This window comes from Prionailurus viverrinus, chromosome D2 (assembly GCF_022837055.1).
Source record: "Prionailurus viverrinus isolate Anna chromosome D2, UM_Priviv_1.0, whole genome shotgun sequence".
Taxonomy (NCBI): domain Eukaryota; kingdom Metazoa; phylum Chordata; class Mammalia; order Carnivora; family Felidae; genus Prionailurus; species Prionailurus viverrinus.
Window position 1 is genome coordinate 51,435,262 of NC_062571.1, and position 22,366 is coordinate 51,457,627.

A 22,366-nucleotide genomic window follows, 5' to 3' on the forward strand; every position below is an offset into this window, starting at 1 on the left:
CCGGGCTGTGGTCAGGTACAGACATGATTATGGTTGGCAAGGATGTGTGCTTTTCTCTAGGTCCATTCTACTGCGTGGGAGAAGAGTTGGGGTTTTGCCCAGATGAAGACGATAAAGGGAGAGAGTGGCAAGGGAGTCAGGGCAGAGTGTAAGGAAAGATGATGAGGGACTCGGGAACGTAAGCTATGTGAGAAGGGAAATGAGAATGCAGAGGTAGCATTGGGCAATGAAAACGAAGTTTCAGTAGATGATACATCCTGGAGGTGTTGTGTTCAGAAAACGGGATGCTTGAGATTGGGATTATGTAGATACATTGTAGTTCAAGGTAATCAAGAAGTCAGTGTGTGACCTTGGGTTGAATGGGTTAAACTAGAGTTGAGAGAGATCATTAAAGCAGACAGTATCAAAAGAAATGAGAGACTAGGGGCGCCTGGGCAGCTCAGTCGGTTAAGCATCCAACTTCAGCTCAGGTCACGATCTCATGGTTTGTGGGTTCAAGCCCTGAGTCGGGCTATGTGCTGACAGCTCAGAGCCTGGAGCCTGCTTCAGGATTCTGTGTTTCCCTCGCTCTCTGCCCCTCCCCCACTCGTGCTCTGTCACTATCTCGAAAATAAAGAAACATTAAAAAATTTAAAAAAAAAAAAGAAAAAGAAATGAGAGACTAAGTTTTTGAAGGCTTACCTGAATCCTTCACATTGCTATTAAAATCACACACACACACAAAAAATGATGGCAAGAATAGAATGGAAAGAGTTCACTGAGCTAGAAGGTAAAAGCTGAAGGCCAGAAGGAGGGAGGATTGTGGGATCCATGGATGACCATGGCAAGCAGACAGCAGATGTTATAGTCTAATGATGTGTAGTATAAATCTGTGCTGTGTGGCAGGGAAGGGAGATTAGGGGAAGAGGAAAGGAAAGTAGTATAAAGTGAAAATTGAGGAGCAAGGAGTACACTGACTTCCCCAGGGGCCAATGGCAGGAGGGCTTGAGGCAAGAGAAAATACCCACCAATTAGAAGTTCTGCAGGGGAAGCAGAGCACTAAGGGTGACCCAGTTTTCAGTTAGAGCAAGACAGTAAAGCAAACATTTGGAGAAGAGTCTGAAGATATTGAGGGTTTTGCCTGTGATTGATTTTCAGTTTCAGAGTGTCTAATGGGAGGGTTATAGGGGTTGAGGTAGGGTGAGTGATGGGTTAGGAGGGGTCGCTATGGAGTGACATGGGAATGAGTATCTCAAGGATAATTGATGACTTGGCAGTCCCAGTCTGCTCTGGGTGACCAGCAGCGGAAACAGAGTGAATACCAGCAGAGGGTAGGGGGCAGGGTACGTTTCTGGGAGTGCTGGTGTGGAGGCCAAGGAGTTGAGGTCCTATCTGGACTGGCCAGCGCCCTCAGGATTCTTCTCATTCCTATGGAAGTCACTGGCTGTCCTGTTTGCCTCTTATCTCCATGTCCTCCACTGCACAGAGATGGTGTTTGGTAAATATTTGCTGGCTGAGATCAATCCCTGTGTGTGACAAACCATCAATTTGAACACTGGAGATACTGCGGATGAAGCAATTCTGAACACCTTGGAATGTCTGTGGAAGTTTTCCGTGTCAGAAATCCATCCTGTGATAGACACGGTTAAGCTTCAGACGACAGAATGATCTGAAAGTGAATCAGCACTGACTCACAGATCCAGCTCATTTCACCTGTGGTGCTCACTTTAAGTCACAGTGACCTTTTCTGACTACTTGTAATGGCAGCACAGTGGGGACTGCAGTTCCTGGATAGTGTACCATTAATAGAATGCTTAGTTAGTACTGTTTCTTATCCCCCAGAGTGAAAGGGAAAGTGAAACAAAAGAACAGGGATTTGGTACCACATTTTTCTTCACTCAATTGAGACACATATCTGAAAAACAGTATAAAATTTCCCATTTTTAAAGGGTAGGCTATGCAAGGTGATGTTGGTCTTTTTCAGACAGTGAAGGACTTTGTAAAGATATTACAGAGGTTATTACTTTTACTCTTACAGAATAAAAGGTAACAGAAACATAGAGATCAAGACATCCTGAAATAACTCCAGCAACATTCTGATTAGAGAGAGCTTCCATTTTTCATAGAGATTAGACCAGGTTAACTTTTTTCTTAAGTTTATTTATTTTGAGAGAGAGCATGAGCACAAGCAGAGGAAGGGGAGAGAGAGGGAGAGAGAGCATCCCAAACTGACTCCACACTGTCAGCACGGAGCCTGATGGGGGACCGAACTCATAAAGTGTGAGATCATGACCTGAGCCTGCCTAAACCAAGAGTCAACTGATTGAGCCACCCAGGTGTCCTTAGACCAGGCGATCTTAAATCCTTTTCAACAAAAAGTTTGTGTCAACCTGTAAGATTTGAGTCAAATACTGTTTTAATTGAAGTAGGAAGCAGGCCAAATACTTTTATGGTGTTCTCAACTAATACAGATTGAATTGTATGCCCCCAAATTCAGGTACTGACACTCAAACCCACAATGTGACTGTATCTGAAAAAACGATCTTTACAAGATAATTATAAATATAGTCATGAGGGTGGGGCCAGAATCCCATAGGACTATGGCAATATAAGAAGAGAAAGATCTCACTCTCCCCCTCAATCCCTCTCTCCACCGTGTAAGAACACAGTGAGAAGATAACCATCTAAAAGCCAGGAAGAGAACCCTCAGACACCTTAATCTTGGACTTCCAATCTTAAGAACTATGAGAAAATAAATTTCTCTTGTTTAAATCATCTGGGCTATGGTATTTTGTTATGGAAGTCAGCAGATTAAAACACCAATCCGCCCAGTTCTCTTGAAATGTGTGTTCCTGAAGGAACCATGGATTCTTAGCTCATTCTTGATCCAGAGATGAATTCTAAAAACTTATGAAACAAAAAAATATTTGCTACAGAAACAATGATTTTAAGAAACATCAAGGAACTTTAAGATCCTTCCTCAGACTACTAGTGGTTTGTTGGTATGCCCCATGCTAACCAGGGCACCACCAACATGCTGAGTAAATGAACCAGTGGGTACAAAGAACCTACTGAATGGTGAGGCAAGATGAAAGAAGAAAAACAGTGGATAATATTTCGCCTTCTAGAACTCACTTTACATGAAAGCCTTAACTGTCTTTAGCACCCACCTTCAGGCTTGGTATGTGCCAGAATCTTAAGCAATACATAACCTGTTTATGCTTTTTATTTTTCTAATTCAAAATTACTGGCTTGGGGCATCTAGGTGGCTCAGGCAGGTAAGCGTCGGACTCCTGATATTGACTCAGGTCCCGATCTCACAGTTGTGAAATGGAGCCCTGTATGGGGCTCCGTGCTGGCCATGGACCCTGCTTGGGATTCTCTCTCTCTGCCTTGCTTCCTTTCCCCTACTTGTGCTCACTTGCATGTGCCCTCTCTCTCAAAATAAGGAAGCATTAAAAAAATAAAATGACTGACTTGATACTGGATAAGTCAGTGTCAAGATTTGCTCTTCAGACCAATAAAGGCAACCACATTTTAAGGCCACTGTAGACTTAGGTGCCTGACATTCAGCAATACTCTCAAATACATGTCCACACGTAAGTTACTTCAACATTCTTAGTAGTACTACAAGTCAGGTTATCCATATTTGCAATGTTCCTTTCAGTTAGTTGATCTTGTTAGAAAAGCCATAAAATGTTACAACTCTTATTATAAGTGAAAGAAAAAATTTGGTCAAAATGACAGGTCTGTTCTCTAACTAGTCTGTAAGAGACCTGGCCAAGTGGATGCAAACACTGGCTCTTGGGGAAAGGAGTTCATTGCCTCCCTGCCAAGGCAGCCACATAAGCACATTATTTTTCTCTTCCAGAACTCCAGATGGCACATTTTGCACCATGTTAATCCAGAAAAGGCCTGGACTAATTGGCTCCCACAAACGTGTGAACTTTGTATTTAAAAAATATTAGTGTTCATCTGAGCATCCTGGACCATTCAACAAGAAACAGTCTCTAACAATTGTGTAAGAAATTGATGACATCTGCCAAGTTCCCATCAACCTCTCTTAACTACTCCTTCTCTGACCCCTTACTTGGTGCTCTTTGATCTAGCATTTACTCAGTAGTATTTCTTCCTTCCCCAGGAAGGTAACGTAGGAATAGCAAAAGACTATTGATTAAGTGTTAGAATGAGTTTAACTCCCAGCTGATCCGTTTAATAGCTGCAAGATCTTGAACAAGCTATTTCATTTCTTTATAACTCAGTCTTATTTCTATTAAGGGGAGAGTAACAGTACCTAAATACAGGATTATTAGTTAGATTAAATGAAATAATATTCCAATGCCTATGTAGGTCTCTGGCCAATATGCCTACAGTAAGCAAAGTGTTAGCCATTATTATTTTCTTATTGCATTTGGGGATTCTCATAAAGTAGGCTTTTAACCTACCTTTCTTGGTCTTTTATCTTTTTCCTTTCTACTTCTAAGGATATTAGGGTGAGAAAAATTGGCCTGCTTCTCCTGAAGAAATTTTATATTAGACAACTGTCCTCTTGAGGGAACCCCTCAGCTGTGGGTACACCTACTTACCCTTTTCTCTGGTGTCTCAGGTCTACCTTGTCTTCCTGTTTTCCATTACTCCTCTCTTCAAGTCAAATGACCATTTCATCTCTATTTCTATGGAGAGCTTGAACCACCTAGATTCTGCTTCACTACCATCTGAGCATCATCCCTATGTTCAACTGGACGATGTTCTTAGCATGAATCATTCTCTTTGTCCATGAAGCTGGCTGTTGTGTGACCTTTGCTTTAGAATAAAGGTGTTGGGAAATTTTCGTAACTTTGCCCGTCTGTGCCGTGTTATAAACGAAATTCATATTTACTGAATTTATGGAGGCTACTGCTAGATTCTTACCCCTTCACACTTCGATACTCTTTCTTGCCTATGTCTTTCAGCTTTGTTTGAAATCATTCTTGTGTTTGCTCATTCTCCTCTGACTCCTTTCAGTCATCTTTCAGTTGTCCTTAGATGCCAAGCTATTTCTGGGCTCTACTTCTGCTCTTACCTGTTTACTTGATCAATTTTTATTCACTTTGTATATCTCAACTTAGTTGTCAACACTTACTGGGATCTCTTAGGTTTATCATTTGATGTGTTCAGTGTATACTATGCTTCTGTGGGACAGGTTTATTAAAATTACTTGTCATGGCTGCTTCCTCCACAGGTATTTTGTTCAATGATAACTCAAGCACCTACCACAGTGGCGGGCAGAGAACAGACTGAGTAGACACTTGCATGAATGAATGAATGTGTGATTTGCACACCTTCTTCCCATTACTATGCATGGTGTAACATAGCCTGTCTCTGACTAGTTTCTTTACCAAAACTCACCATCCTATGCCCATGATAAAATATGCCAGAGGGTTCATCTTCTCTATTCCAGAACTTTATATTGTTATTTCTTGGTCTAAACTCAAATAAGCTTGTTTTCTAAATTCCCAGAGATTCAAAATATATCTTTACTCAATCCCCAGTATGTAGCTTCTACTTCATCCTTAGTTGGCCCAGCAGGATCACATGGTCTCCATCCATCAGAGTGTGTCTGACAATCTAACTGGGAAGCTGCTCTCAACACCTGTGAAGCAAGTGCTTGTAGTCAATCTCCTCTTGACAATGTTCTACAAAAAGGCTCTTCCTCTCACTGCAGTCCACAGCATTGTTTTTCTTATTATTACACTTTGTCTTTATGATCTTTGCTGAAAACAGGAGAGGTACATATAAGCCTTGTTCAGATTGGCTTCTGCTACTTTTGTCCTACTTGTGTTTAGCAGGCCTGTTGAGACTTTAGACTAGCACCATCCACCACATCCCCTGTCATCTTGGGCAGGCTTCCACCTGGCTGCAGTTCTTCCAGTTGTCACTCTTCCTTCTCTGTTAACCATCCTTCCGTGCATTTTTTAACGCATCTTTTAAGGCTGTGGAGCCCAACATGGGGCTTGAACTCATGACCCTGAGATCAAGATCTGAGCTGATGTGAAGAATGAGATGCTTAACTAACTGAGCCACCCAGGTGCCCCGCCCCCCGCCCCCGCCTTCTTCTGCACATTTTTAAATATTCCTACAGACTGTGGAAGAAACACTTTGATCCTTAAGGTCACCTGTGAAATGATCCTTAAGGCCACCATCAGGACAAAAATTGGGGAAAACCATGGTGGTAGGGTCCAAATCCTGCACTCCAGGTCAATCTCCAATTGGGGTTTACCATCTTTTCTCTGAATATATAAATATGTTTTTGTATAAAATTTTATTCCCCCCAAAATGCTCCATGTGAATTGCCTATAAAAGAAACATAGGAGGTAAAATTCAAATTTCCTAGGGAACCTTGGGCATTTATGTGCATGAATAGGGAGGTGATGGGGCCTGACACCAGAGTCCTACAGTCATCTCAGTATGATCTGGAATGACTGTTAGTAGGGCCCAGAAGTCTGGGTGGCCAGTCACTCGGGCCAGTGGCTGATGCATCATTATGATCAGAGGGGAAGATGGAAGGAAGGTGAAAGAGAGACTGAGGAACGTAGACTAAGTTGAGAATAAAGTAGGGATATGTAGCAAAGAAGAGTGACAGCACAGTTGTGGGTTGCAGGTTACAGTTTTAAGATGTTTAATCAGTACTGAATTCCTTTAATTACATTTACTTCCTAGACTATGTTTTGGACAGCAGTGCTGTGCAGAGACTGGATCATATAAGATGTCAGGGTGTTTTGCCTTGGGGTTGGTTTTAAAAAAAAATTTTTTTTTTAGGATTTCATTTCTTGCCTGTGATTTCGTTCTTAGTCATAATTCTCAGCTATGTATCCAATTAACAAAACCAACACAGATCTACACCAAGGGTGCATTTTCACCATGTCTGCCTGACTTGGACACAGGATGCAAGGCAGTAGGCCTTAGACTAGAGCCATCGTGGTTCTTGGAATACAAGGAAGTTGTAGGTTGGGAATGTGGGAAGTTGAAGATAGTCAAAGACAGGATTCTGTAGGCAGACTTGCACAGCCTTGCATGAAACTGTAAGTTGGAAAGGAATGTAGTTTCTAATTTGAAATCCATGGATGCTCAGTTTCGTAAGATTTCAAAATCCTTTACGGACACCAAGGGGAGGCCAACAGCAGACCTTAGAATGGCTGCACAGTGTGACGGCTCTGCTGCCCAGTGAGACCAGTTTCCCTGAGGACTGGACTGTTTCTGGGGAACGTCAGAGAAACAGGTCTTCAACCCATTGGTATAAATTTTCTTCCACCAGAAGCAATATATTCTCAGGAAGAACCAAGGGGATGGCTTCAATATGCTGGAATGAGGCTGAGATATGCTTCTGCCAAGGGAGAGCCCACACGCTTTCAGGGCTGTTCCCAGCCAGAGAGACAGTTATCCCCAGAGAGAAATGCCACACTTCTCAGAACAAGAGCATGGCAGGCAGGCAGTGACTGGGACTGACAACACTGACCTTTGACCTGGTATTGGTAGACAGGGCAGAATTGCTAAAACTAAGTGCTCAGAGTAGAAGAACTCCAAGAGTGAATTCTTCATCAGGGCTGTAAAATGATGCTCAGAATACCAAAACCAAAAAAATGGTGGAGCAAAGAGAACAAATTTGAGTCCAAAATCGCTAGGCAGTCTTGTAATTTGTGGTAACCTCAAGGGATTTCCAGAATTCCCGCTGTAAGTGAAGCTAATTAGGGACCAGGGATGGAGAAAGGAGTTCATGTCCAGTTTTTCAAAATGAGGCAGAATACTGGAACTTTGCTCAGTGATGCCAAGAGGACTCAGGCAGTCAAGATACTATAGGAAATCAGGTCTCTGGAAGACAGACCTTCTCTCCTCAAGTAAGGTCTAGCTAAGTGCAGTAAGAAAGCTCCTTCATCTCAATTTGGGGACAGACTCCTGGAAGGTTGGTGGCTGAATTTTAGGACTTGCACCCAATGAAGTTGGGTTGCTGTAATCATTGCCTTGTATTTTCTCTACTTGCATGGAGGAACACTCTAAATAACTGGGCCCAGGCTGTTCACAATTTTAACAGTTGGAACAATCTCTGCCTTCAGTTAGAGCAGTAATAAAACAACTAGTAGACCTCGGTTCCCAAGAGGTAGATCAATTAGGAAGTACATAATATTTCTCACCCTTCCAGGGTCACAGACCTTCGAGAGGAGAAAACTGTAACCTTCAACTACCATTTTACCTGCAGGAAATTCTCCATTCTCTGAACACAGAAATTGCAAGAAGGGACCTAATGGGACATCAGAACTATGTTTCTCATGCGTTTCCATAGGCTCACTCCTAACAGGGGTGGTAGAGGGTCAGGGAAGACAGAGCGACTGTGTCTTCCTGCTATTCCCCCTGATAAACCCCTAGCCCTCCAACGGCAGCAGAAACCATGAAGGCCTGGCAAGGATCAAAACACGGAATGGGAAAACGTTTGTGGGAAGTCAGGGAGGGAGAAACAATACAGGCAAAGATGGTCTGGATAATTTCTAGGGTTGGACAAATTAGAATACATAGACATCAAGTTAGGGTAGAGATAAAAAGGGATTTGATAATGTTTCTTCAGGTTATGAATTGAATCTGTTAATGTTCTTTGAAAATAACAATCAAGACATTTAAATTACTTTTTGTTCCTGGCTTATGCCTTGAATACAACCCGGCTCACAACTTGAGCCCCCATAAGATCTAAAATCTCTGATGCTTTATTAATTGACTTAGTTCAGGCTGCTATAATAGAACACTGCAGACTGGGAGGCATATAAACAACACACACTTATTTCTCACAGTCTGGAGGCTGGGAAGTTCAAGATCAAGGAGCTGGCAGATTCAGCATCTAGTGAAAACCCACTTCTTGGCTCACAGAGGGCTGTCTTCTCACTGCGCTCTCACATGATGGAAACAGACACAAGAGCTCTCTGGGGTCTCTTATCAGGACACTAATCTCATTTAGGAGGGCTCGGTTCTCATGACCTAACCACCTCCCAAAGGCCCCACCTCCTAATACATCACATCAGGGATTAGGAGTTCAGCATATGAATTTTGAAGGGGCTTAAGCATTCAGTCTACAGTAGTCACAGAAAATATAGAAAAGTAGTATGCGTTTTTGTTTTTGGTAATATATAGAGCAGTTAAGATCTCATCAGGTGATTAATCTGAGATTAAGAGTTTCTGCCAATATTTACAAGGAGGAAGGAAAATTCCATCTTTGACTAAGCGTTTCTTAATGATATTATTTCGTGTGTGTGTACATGATTACTGTGTGTTAAGTACATGTGGTAACTTTTAAAAATATATACTAGGCTTTTATGAATGATCACTGTTTTTTCCAATTTAGATATGTTCCTAGTGGAGTCCTATAATAGTCTTTCTAAATTGCTTTTCTCCTCTCCCTAAGCTTGCCTTGCCATTTTCTCTTCCCCATTTCATTTTCCAATATATTCTTCCTTTACTCACTTTGCCTTTCTTCATCTCAGCCCTTCTCTCACCTTTTTCTGCTTTCATTTTCCAGTCCCGTATGTCAAATGAACCCCAAAGGACAGCAAATTATTTTTTTTTGAGGAGTTCCAAGAAGCAAACAGCCTGAATCTGTCAGGGTCAGTCAGGAAAGCCAACCCTATGAATTATGGAATAAGGGAGTTTCTACAAGAATTCTACTTTACATGGCCGTGGAAACAGCTGGATGACCAGAGACCAGTCACCTGTTGAAGCACCGGTGAAGGGAGACAAGCCAGAGCCAGCAGGGAAATCCGTGAAGCTGGGTTTGTCTAGCTGCTGGGGGGACCACAGAGGAAGACTGGTGGCAGTCTCTTGAGGACCGATGCTGGGTTTGCGGTTGGTTACCAGGGCCGCCAGGGAAGTAGAAGAGCAGCACTCAGAAGAGGGAAGGCCAAGTTCAAGCTGGGGCCCAGCAGCATCCTGCCTCTGCCTCTCACTGAGGGGTTAATGAGAACCAGCTTGAACCTGTCAGTACCTCTGCATCTGTCTCTCACTCCCCGGAGCCACAATGACCTTCAGAAGTAATAGTGTTGCTTCATGTCTCCCCCCGGCCAACTTTAATCTGCAACTGTGCAGGACAGGGAAAGTAGTCCAGCTTACGATACAAAGCCACCACAGAAACTAAGCATGTTTGTATCAGAAATTTGAGAATAGGATAAGAGAATTTGTAAATGCCATATTCACACAATTGTCTTTCTCCATTGGGGTCAGAGTCCCCCATAGCAAGAGAGACTTCATGGGATCATCTGTTAGATTCATTTTGGTCTTCTGAAATCACTTGGCCATGATAACGTGTTAGGCAAAATGGACAAAAGAGACCTAGTAGCCGCCTTAGTGCTAATCATCTAGGGAAGTCAGACATAAGCAGACAGTGTTAACATAGTGCAGCAGGAGCTAAAGGCAAGCCAAGGGTGCTATGGGAGCACAGAGAAGGGGCCCCTGATGTGACCTGGGTGGGAAGACCATGGGGTCCTCATGAAGCAGGTGAGGCCTGAACTGAGTCTTAAAGAATGAGTAAGAGTTTATCAGAAAAAGGGTACCATGGACAAGTGCACGGAGTAAATGGTTTGGGGTTCCTGGAAGTTAAAAGTGTGTCCATGGCAATGAGAAGAGTATAGCAAGGTAAGCAAGGCTGCCCCTAGAGCAAGTGGGTTGTCAGGCAAATATATTCTGCAGGACCCATATTTATATAAGTAATTTGATTAAAACTATGTTACAAATATACAGATCTATGTAAGGTATAGTGATTTATTTAAGAATAATGGTTGGTTGACAAATTTACCATTCAGAAAGTTATGGCAAAACAACACATCTTCTCCCATGTCCTCTCATGACCTTTTCAGACCACAATCATGGTATTACTAGAATGTGATATTTGTATATGGATTGGACATCTGTATACCACACAGTGCCACAAATAGGAAATACAGGTGAGGGGCCAGGTGGGATGAGAAAAGAATTCCCATTCCTGTAAGTGATGCCTGTCCCTTGACGAGCTCAAGACTGACCAAGGACAAGACAATGACACCACATGCATGAAGATAAGAGAGGACATCAACCAGAAGGGGCCATTTGTGTTGCCATCCTAAAAGCCCTGAGATGAGACATAAGCAGTCACCTGCAGAGAACTACCTGACTAGTGGCGTGGAGCCTATAGTAGGGGGTGCAGTGTGGCAGCCATGAGGGCCACACAGGGTAAAGGACACCTGCCACCACTCCCACTACCCAAGGGTAGCACCAGTCAGAACACTGATGGGGGAGCGCCAACACAGGGGTCTACACATGTAGCTCAAGCTCAAAGGTCATCACTGGAGCTGTCAAAAGACCATAGCCCTGAACTCACCCTTCTAGTGGCCCATTTTCATGCCATCATGCTAAAGAAATACTGTGCCATTCACAAGAGTGATCCTGGAATCAGGACCAGCCACAGGTCCAAGACAACCCCACAGTCTGAGTCCTCATGTTTCTTGGGGCGGGGGGGGGGGGGGGGGGTGGGTGGGGTGGGATATTCAGTCAACCTCACAGGTTGCAGAGTACTTTGAAGGGAATAAATGAGGACCCTCATGGGTCCCAATGTCACCTCCAAGCGCCTTATCCAGATGGTATTTCCACCCCATCTAGTGTCAGGATTTCCAGGAAGGGGATTTAGAAAATTTCAAGCAAGGTACCATGAAGTGCATAGGCCTCCTGAAGCCTAAACCTAGGTCAGGGCTAACGCCTGCCCAGGTCTCAGGGCAGTGCTGGAGATAGCTGAGAGCCAGCACTTAGAATACCCTGCTCAGAAAGTTAAATTTTATCTGTAAGTTTGTGTTTCCAAATGTGTTTCCAAATGTGTTCATTTTCCGTGCATGGACTGTTACCAGGCAAAATTTTGTTTAGAGACAGAGAGTCACTGCATACAAGTGGGGGAGAGGCAGAGAGAGAGAATGAATCCCAAGCACGCTCCACTTTCAAAGTGGAGAGCCTGATGCAGGGAGTGAACTCACACACAAAACATTGAGATCACGACCCAAGCCAAAGTTGGACGCTCAACTGACTGAGCTACCCAGGCACCCCAGGTAAATTTCTTTTAATTGTGGTAAAATAAATGGAAAACACTGGACTTCTGGTGGGTTTTAGTGTATTAGTATGAATTTGCAGTGTTTTATCAAGAAATAGACTACCCATCCTTTTCAAACGACCTTTAAAAATAACCCATGAAATCTTTAAGCTATTACGAACTATATTCCTTAATTATTATTCCACAGATCACACTTTGGGAAAAGCTACAACAGACACAAAAGATATTGCAGAAGTTCCATGCAGGACAGATTTTCAGTTTAGAAAAATCACTTATGGTGGCAGGAAAGCGGATGGTTAGGGGAGAGAAGGGGAAAGATCAAGAGTATAGGTTAGGCAGATACTGCAAAAATTAGTCAAGGGATGACGAAGTCTGAATGAAGCCAGTATTAGCGGTAGAGGGCAGTCACAAAATAAGCATGTTTCTTAGGTAAGTTAAACTCTATGCACCTGGTTAAAAAGAACTAAATCAAGACAAGAGCCATTTAACCATTTCGAGCTATTGAGCATGACCCTATACTCAAGAGCAAATGCCAGACTGTGTATTAGACGGTCTCCTTGGAGTCTTAGTTATCAAGTACATTCTTTTCATGGCCAACTAGCCCCTCTGAGGAGGGCTCTCATATTTAAGGATATGTATTTTCCGAAAGATACTGCCTTTAAACAAAAGTCAATCACTTCATCTGGGACTCCATCTGTTCCATTGCTGCAGGGAAAACTGGTTATGTTGGACTGAGAGTATGTCAGGCTCTGATGTGACAACATCCTTAAGGTAATCTCAAGGGTAATTTTCGCCATAGGTGATTGTTCTCCTGTGAAGAGGACTTCAGAAATATGTAGGTTGTAACCATACCCACAGATAACACTGGAAAGCGCAGATCAATCCTTTCTAAAATTAGTCATGTGAGTCTGTGTTCCAACCACACATAAGCAAATTTGCATCCTTGTGGTGGACTGAGTGTCTGTCTGGGTAATCTCTAAACAAAGACAGAAAGCTGAAGCTGAAGGGGATGGAATTAATTGGTCTTCTGGGAAAAACTAAACTGCTGAGTTTTTTGATAATGAAGCTCAAGTTCAGGGAGGGAAACTGACCAAACTTGGCCCAATATGGCAGAGTTGAGATATAAATCCCCATCATCTTATCTTTTTAAAAATTTTTTAACTCTAGGGGCACCTGGGTGGTGCAGTCGGTTAAGCGTCCGACTTCAGCCAGGTCACGATCTCGCAGTCCGTGAGTTCGAGCCCCGCGTCAGGCTCTTGGCTGGAGCCTGGAGCCTGTTTCCGATTCTGTGTCTCCCTCTCTCTCTGCCCCTCCCCCGTCCATGCTCTGTCTCTCTCTGTCCCAAAAATAAATAAAATAAAATAAAATTTAACTCTACTGAGGCTGCCTGGGTGTCTCAGTTGGTCAAGTGTCCTGACTCTTGATTTTGGCTCAAGTCATGATCTCAGAGTTCATGAGTTCAAGCCCCACATTGGGCTCTGCAGAGACAGTGGAGAGCCTGCTTGGGATTGTCTCTCTTTGCCCCTCCCCTGCTCTCTTTCTTTCTCTCTCAAGAATAAGTAACTTTTAACTCTACTGACTATAAATCTCTTAGCTTACCCTAGTGAAAAGGTTTTTATGAAAAAACAAATGTTATTTTCTCTTCATTTCAAAAGGAATGCAAACTTGAGTGGTATGAAATCATATGGTACAAAAGTATATCACCCTCATAAGCATGCCCTGCATTTCGAAACACCTCATGTCTTATACAGAATAGAAAAACTCAACATAACAGAAAACATCTGCATTTTGAGAAGTTTTTAAGTGAGTGTACTTTTCTGAATATTTATCAGAAGTATTCATTCTACCTCTAAAGCAGAAAAGAATATCTCAACTCCAGAAACATACACATGCCACTTTACCACACCATACCAGGAGCCAAGTCCTCAGTACAGCAGTGCCTTTTTAGCCAACAACCTATCTGCATACTGAATTGTAGCCAAACATATGCAGTTTTCATTTGGCCGCTTGGACTCCTGAGCCGTTTTGAGCACTCGCTGATACAATCCAGAGCAGCCCTCAACCTTCTACAACAGGAGCTCTTAATTAAGCCTAAGAAGAAATGGAATGAAGGATAGGTGGGCTGGGGGTTGGAGAGAAGAACAGCCAGGTCCCTCACTGATGGGGACTCGGTCAGCCAGGCAGACACGCAGATCCCACACCCCTTCTATAGACAGGTGTCCATTCTAGAAAGCTAAGGAGTGGCAGAGCAATGGCTGCTATGATCGGCTTGGGAAAGACACAGTGTCATAGTGCTGTGATGCTGGACGTGACCAATAGAGAATAGGACCAAGGGGACTATGACAAAGGAGCCAAAGGGGCAGGAAGCCGAATGCTGCTGTTTCAAAGTTGGTGATGATGTTGTGGCAGCACCAGTCATGCCAAGCATGTTGGCTGTAGCAACGCAGAGGCCCCTAAAGGTGATCTGCAGAGGAACAAGGTTCCAGGGCCAATATAGAGCAAGAACGTTCAAAGAATAAAAGCGAGCAACCCAATTTCCTCTTTCCTAGAAGCTTTAGAGTGCAATAAAAATGTGCTGGAAAAAAGGAAGCTATAGAACAGAGGATAATCCCATCTATCTTTTAAAAAATGTACATGTTTATGTGTTTGCACGTATACATACAAGTGTGTGTGCATACGCACATAAACACAGATAGGTCTGAATAACTGTACAGAAATGCATGAAAGCATACCACACTGACCCAACTGTTTACTACACTAATCTCTTATCAACTAAGACTGGTGGAGGAGGGCACTCTTTCTTCATTACACACATTAAGGTTTAAATTGATAGCAGTAATGACAGATTTTACTTTTAGCGTTCGCTCCTATTTCTTTTAAAAAAAATGTATATATTCGCAGCTGCGCTTAGTTGTGGGAACTTGAGAAAAAGTTCTCCACATTTGTCTTCATTTTCCAACTCCGTAAAATGGGCATGCCTCTCCGAGAAGGCAGAGAGATGAAGCTTGAACAAGTTGATGCTAAGAGTGTTCTGTAGGTGAGAAAGCAATAGGATATAAAGAGGAAATTGACCTTTTTCTTTTTTGAGAAAGGAAACCAAGATACCTAAAATACTCCCGTAGGATTGCCATTCCAGAGATGGAGGAAAGCTTTATCTTTGCCTACTTCCCTTCAATCCATGGTTTTATCTGGGCGACAGTCTGTGTGGATTTGGTCACACCTCAAAAACTTTCTTCATGTTTTCACTGTAGGTTGCCTGCTGTCTCTACTCTGAACTGAGGAGAGCTTATTAACATGGTTAGCTGAGAGGTGGCCAAGTAGCTTCATTTAGCCCTTGACTTGCTTTCTCTATTCTGTTGTTCCAGCTGACAGCCCAGAGAAGCAAGAGAAATGAGAACATACTAATTAAAAAGATAAAACTGGGCTTTTACTTGTTCTCACTTAGAAGCTTTCTCACCATGTAACACTAAATATGCAACAGGAAAAAAACTGATCTAACGGTCACACGCCAATCATGGCAACAAATACCAAAGCTTTATAAATGAGGCTTTGTGTTTTACTCCTAACATGCTCACTTACCTTTCCTAACTAGAATCCTTCAACTTCAGCCCCTGGGGTTTACCCACAGAGCATCAGCTTTCAAATTTCATGATCATGGTAAGAATTTGGAGTGCCTCCTTAAAATGTAGATTCCTGAACCTCACTCATAGTCAGTCTGATATAGCTTAGGTCTGGGGTACGTCCCAGGAAACTGCATTTTAACCTGCATCCTGGGTGATTCTAATGCAGGTAACCTAAAAATTGGGGTTCTACTGCAGTGGCTTCGGGGATCTAGAATAGGATACAAATCACAATCCTCATTTTACAAAGATAACAGCCTTAGATATATCAAGCATTCATGGGTTAACAAATTACATTAAATATACATTGAAGGCCTACATGTTTCAAGTGCTAGGTGGTAAGGATACTAGCATAAGACAGCCTCCACCCTGGAGGAGTTCATGGTTATCTTTTAGGAACCGAGTTTTTGCTGCACTCCCCCCATGCACTATGTGACCAAGTGATACACTGTTACGACCATTACTTTTAGAATCATAGGACAGTGTAAGACAAAGTCTTTGCAACGGTTTCATGTTTGGGGCAGAAATACTACCTAAATGACAGTGGAGGAACTATGAAGTCTGTAGACAGCTTACGACACAAGCTGTTTTATCTGGTGGGAAACAGGAAGTTGATAAGGGGTGTTTATACAACAGGAAAGTACCCTTTCTATTTGGCAGAATCTCAATATGTAAGCCTTCACAGGAGGTTTAACCCTTTGGACGGTCATGTTGAGCACTTTGAACCTGAGGACTTGGAGCAAAGACAGAGGGTCTCTGTCACAATATTCATTACAGAGACTGCGGACAATGTGCAGCAGCAGGGGTGAGAATTAAGACAGCAGCAGTGAATGGACAGTGTTGGAAGTTTCTTTGGAAGCATCAGAAGCAGACTGTTTCTAGGTGTGAGATGACCTCCTTCAGCTCCAGCCCACTCTCCGTGACCAGTTCCTTCAACTTTCTGATGGACTCTTTCCAATAAACTTATTTTCTACTTCAGTTGGCCAGGTCAGTTTTTGTTCCTTACAACCCAGAACCCTGACACCGTAACTAGTACCAAACATCCTCAGAGAAATGGCAGAGGAAAGGCCTGAGACTGGATATATGGACTATGTGAGCTGAAAGTCAGGGAGAATACCATCAACAATGGGAATCTGCAGGACCCCAGAATGCAACGCCCAGTGAGGTTAAGTCTTTCTGGGATCAAGTTGCCACTTCTATAGAAAAGTGAAAGGAATATAAAAGTCGAGGACTACAGCGTTTGCGGTTAGTCTATCACTTTACTGGAGAGCTCACCAAAAACAACAAGAACACAAACTCAAAAACAGTTCCCCAAATTCTCAAAGACACTCAAAGAAACCAGAGACTGCTTATGACTGAACTGAAAATGCTTTATCTGTTGATGCAGGGTGCCTCAGAAGATTGTCATCTGTTGAATTCACTGCCATTGTTCTGGGACTGTTAGTAGTCCTGGGAATACACAGGAGGTTTGGGAAAACTTGGAGTACTCCGATTCTTCACCTGTCACTGAACATCCTCTGCCAGCCTACAATTAGGTTGTCCTTTCTTGCTTCAAGACAGTCTTCCCTCACCTAAGGGAATTACCTTAAGGGAGCTAGTTTTTCTCATGTTTCACGCTTTTTCCTTCTTTGTTTCCAGAGTTAAGTCAGACAAGAAAAGGGAGACAAGGCTTACGTGCAAAATCTGTAGTATTCTTCTAATTTATATCTAATAGAATCCGTTTCCACATGTATTCTAAAGATTCTAACAAAGATTGGTCAAGTGGGGATCACCCTAAATTTATTAATGTGAGTACCAGAAATTCTACATTAAGCATGCTAGTCAAACAGCTGAGAGTAGTTCTATATCTTTACTCACGTGGCTGATGAAATCCTAAATAACATATGGTGCCCATAGATCAATGTGAAATGCCAGTAGTTCTTTCAACTAAGGTAGAGGAAGGAATCCAACGATCAAAAATAGATGTTATGGAGTACTGTTGACTTGTATAATATGAACAACCATATTCATTCCCCAATTTGCTTCCCCAAAGGCCCAGAAAGTAGCCACTGTAGCAATGCCCCGAGAAGTACAGTGCCAAAAGAACTATCAGCCTGGAACTGTCCTCTGGAAGATGAAAGGAACTTCGTTGCGTGTTACTAAGGATGAAATTAGCACCTTGATTTCAGAGTGGAGGAGAGAATTCTGAGGTGACAAACAAGTAAAATGGGATAATCACAACAGACATGGCCACACATGTGCCAGATGGCATCTATCTGCCATCATGATCAGAATACTCTAACCCCACAGGGATCTTAATTTTTATTTGGACTTTGGATACCTAGGTCTAAAATAGCTGTGGACCCCACTAAGGTCCTACTCAATTTGTATTGACAAGAGCAGAAACCCAACAAACTTCAGATCAGTGAACACAGATCTGATTGGGGGATCCATGAGAGTCCTAGTCCTTTTTCCATTTTTCCAACCTGAGTCGGTTCAGAGACCCAGAGCTCTTTCAAAGTGAAGATGGTATTAAGGAAACACCTTGAGAAGTGAAGAATTTTTCCTTCCATTTAGAAGGAAAAATGGACAAGCTTTGGTACCTTGGGAGACACAGAGGTTGAAAGATGCGAGACTTGGGGGTTTTATTTTTATATTTATTATTTCCCTGGAAAATATTTTTGTTGTTCCTTTGTATATTGTTATACAAATGTTCTGGTGTTAACATTTTTAACTTTTCCAATTTTTAAAAGAGCATTTAAAAGGGGCTTTTTCTATTTAACTTCACAAAACTTGAAGACAAACACAAGATACATTAGAATACCTATGTAACAGCCATTCTTTCTTATCTACTTCATTATTTACCAGAAACAACCTGGTCTATGACTTAGTAATTTAGAGATTTCTTTTCCAATGTTGTGGTTACTCATGTTTCCAAAGATTTTTTTTTTTCAATGCCAGATGAGTCTGCATTACCATCAGATTCTTACCTGTCTTCCCAGATGGAATGTTTTTCTTTTGCATTTGGAGAAAATGTTAATTAACGTATTAGGAATGTATTTGGTACATTTGGTTGCAAATGCAAACAGTCTAATCTTCTATTCATTAGAGCCTTTTGTCTGAATCATTCAAGTGAGTAACAGGTTGCACTGAGACATCACCAAAATGATTCAGTTCTCCTAAAAGTACTCCTTTTGTTTTTCTGGGAAGAGTTATGTATTATGAATTACTCAAATTGCATTTGCATTTTATCACCATGGCAACTACTATGGCAACACTTGAAGGAATGGCCATGTTAATTACTTCACTGCATGAGAGATTTAGGCCAAATTTTTTGTGCGGAACTTAGCGGAGAATATTAAATGCATCCATAAGAACTAAACATCAGCAGAAGTTTTGCATTCTGGGGCTTTACGTTGATGTTGGAAGAACACCAGCGAAGGGGCAGAGGCACAGTGACATGGCTAGACCCAGTCTTCCCCTTGGGGGTTTTATTCCCTTGTCATTCATGTCATTCTTTCCCAGGGGAGAGCACAAGTGGACAGCAGGAAGTCATCTATCAAGTGCCAACGATGCATCAGGTGTTTTCTGTGATGTCTCTTAATCTTCCACGAGTGCTGAGGGGCTAAGAACTATGGTCTTTACTCCTGACAGATGAGAAAACCAAAGCTCAGAAAAATAAGGTCATTTCATCATTTATCTAATAAGCACTATCGTTTTCTGAAGGTAACATGGACCCAACCTTACAAATAGAATTAGGGAAGCTGAGATTTAAAACAAATCTGACTCACTCCAGATGCCATGCTCTTTATACTGTATGATATTGTCTCCAGGCAGCAGTGAGTTGCAGTGCATCTTCCCCAATCTGAAGTCTTGCCTGACAAAAGCAGGGAAAATTACATATGAGAGAGAGACAGAGACAGAGACAGAGTGTGTGTATGTGTGTGCGTGTGCGTATGTAAGAGAGAGAGGGATGGTTATGGCTGGATGGGGAGAAGATCTTTCCATACCCATGGTTAGAAAGGGATGTAGACTGTACTCTACAAGGAAGCAGAACACAAGCTATAATATCATTTACTGTAAGAAAGCCCCTCTTCCAAAGGAATATCCTTTTCTCCACCTTCCAGGAGGACCAAAGCCTTAAAAGCAATGAGACCCAAATGTTAAACTGGCAACAAAATTGCAATTCAATGAGTAAATTTCATGTGTATAAAAGACTCAAAGAAGCTCCTTACCTTTCTCAAGAATCATGCTCATAAGGCAATTATCTTATTTTTATCTAATTAGTTTTAAGAGACAACAGTAAAGGAGAAACTCTGAAAATTAAGAAGTTACCCTTTTGTGGGAAATGTTAACTTAAGGGAAATCTCCATTTATAAGGATGCCTCCTTTCCGTACAAGGAAGAGAAGCCGGCTCACTGTCTAGAAACTCTCGTCAATGAAGAAGGAAGCACCTTACATCCTTGTAACAATCTTATCCTCATTCATATGCTTTCCTGACAGCCTCCCATCATTGGCACCCACCTCCAATATCCTCTTTTGTCTTTATTCCTTGTAAAATGAGGGTATGTATGTTATTAAATTGTTTTCTTTCTACGTTTATCTTTTATTATGGGGGTATGGGGATGGTCTCAGCCAAGAACCAAGAAGGGTAGAGTGAAGATTCTTTTTCCTCCCCTTCAAAAGTTTAGACTGGGAACTCAGAATGAAAGGCAGAAGATCATTTGTATACAGTTGTCCTGAAATGGTGCCCCAACAAAAGAAGAAAGTGTTGCTACAATACTACTCTCCAACCCACCCTATCTCATCACAAATAGTGCATTAGGTGTAAGGATTCCCTGATGAGAAAAATCAAACACAGCCTCTGCAATCATGGATCCGGCAAACCAGGGGTAGAGACTGGCAACCCAATGATAAGGTAACCCCACAAATATATGAAAATTGCAAGCCTGTATGAAAGAAATCTCACTTTGCTGTGAGAAGGAATATTGGCTGGGGGCACGTCATGGTCTCTGGTGTCAGGGAAGGCTGCCTCTAAAGTAGATTCTGGGATGCCTGGGTGGCTCAGTCAGTTAGGGGCCTGACTCTTGATTTCGGCTCAGATCATGATCTCATAGTTTGTGAGTTTGAACCCCCTATCAGGCTCCATACTGACAAGGCAGAGGTTGCTTGAGATTCTCTATCTCCCCCTCTCTCTCTGCGCCACCCCTGCTCACGCTCTCTCAAAAATAAACAAACTTTAAAAATAAAGTAGAATCTTAGTGGAGGTCTACATCTGTCACCTTTTCTTTAACCTAGCTTCTTTGTATGTATTCTCAATCTCTGTGATTCTACAATCTGTTTGCTAAAAAAGGAAAATACAGAAGGTATCTTTTTCTTTCTCCCTCATCTCCCAATCATGAGATTCTATCCCTCTACATCCAAAAATTTTCTTCCCTTTGCCAGCTGAGCAGCCCTTGCCCATGCCACCAACCAACATCTTTATCTGAAATAGCTCAACAGCCTAATCAGTTTTTCTGCCTCAGCTTTTGTCCTTTTCTTGACTCTGCCAATTCCAACATTTTCTCCACAATGAAGCAGAAGTGATTTCTCAAAAATGCCTATTTAACAGAGTCACCTTCTTAGGTTAAATCTCTTAGGAACTTCTCATTGCCATTAGGATGGAATGCAAACATCTTAATATGGCTTGAAAGACCCTTTAAGATCTGCTCATTTCTGCAGCCTCTTCTCTTTCTGCTTGCTCTGTATCTTCTAGTTATCTTTCATTTCTCTCCATGCCTGGAATCAACCACGTATGTTCTCATTTTCTACCATCCTCTTCACCTATCTGCAACCTCTTCCTCCTTCCTTCTCTTTGTCTCTTCTATACCTGGATATCTTCCACTAATTGTCCAGGTCTTAGCTCTCTGAGGTCTCTTTTCTCTGTGTAAACGTGAGGCCCCCAAAACTGGGGTTAGAAGTCACATAGCACCTATCACACTGGATCATAATTACCAGTTTTCTCTTGTCTGAATCTCTTACTAGATTGTCACATGATGGTAGGAGCTGCATCTTTTCTTACTGTATCTCCAGCAATGGAACAGCACAGGTTCATTTTAATGGCTCACTAAATATTTGCTGGAAGAAGAACAAAGGAAGGAAGGGACAAAGGAATGAAGAGAGGGACAAAGAACAGGAGAGAGGGTGAGAGGGAGGAAGGAATCTTCCGGGATGGCTCATTGTTCTTCCCGTATTTAAATGACTTTTAAATGGTATAGGAGACTTTGCTCATCAGCTTAAAGCAGCATGATACACTTAATTCCTGCAGCAAGAGACATGTTCTATATTTGCACTAATACAGTAGTCACAAGCCACATGGGACTACTGAGAATGTGAAATGTGCTCAATGTAACTAAATAATTGAATGTTTAATATAATTTTATTTTAAATGTAAACAGTCCATGTAGTTAGTCACTACTACAATGGACAGCACAGGCTTGGAGGAGCCACCCGCAGCGACAACATCCTCTGGTCCCATGCCCAACCCCTCCCTCCCATTTCTGCTCTCCTGCTCCTCAATACCGTGTTCTTCATTACTATTTTCTGACTAGTTTTAGGAATTCCTCTAAAATTCCCCTTTGCCATGCTGGGCAGTCGAAGTCAAATGCAGCAGATAGAATGCCATTTACCACTTCATTTTCAACAGCCTTAATGAGGGTCATTT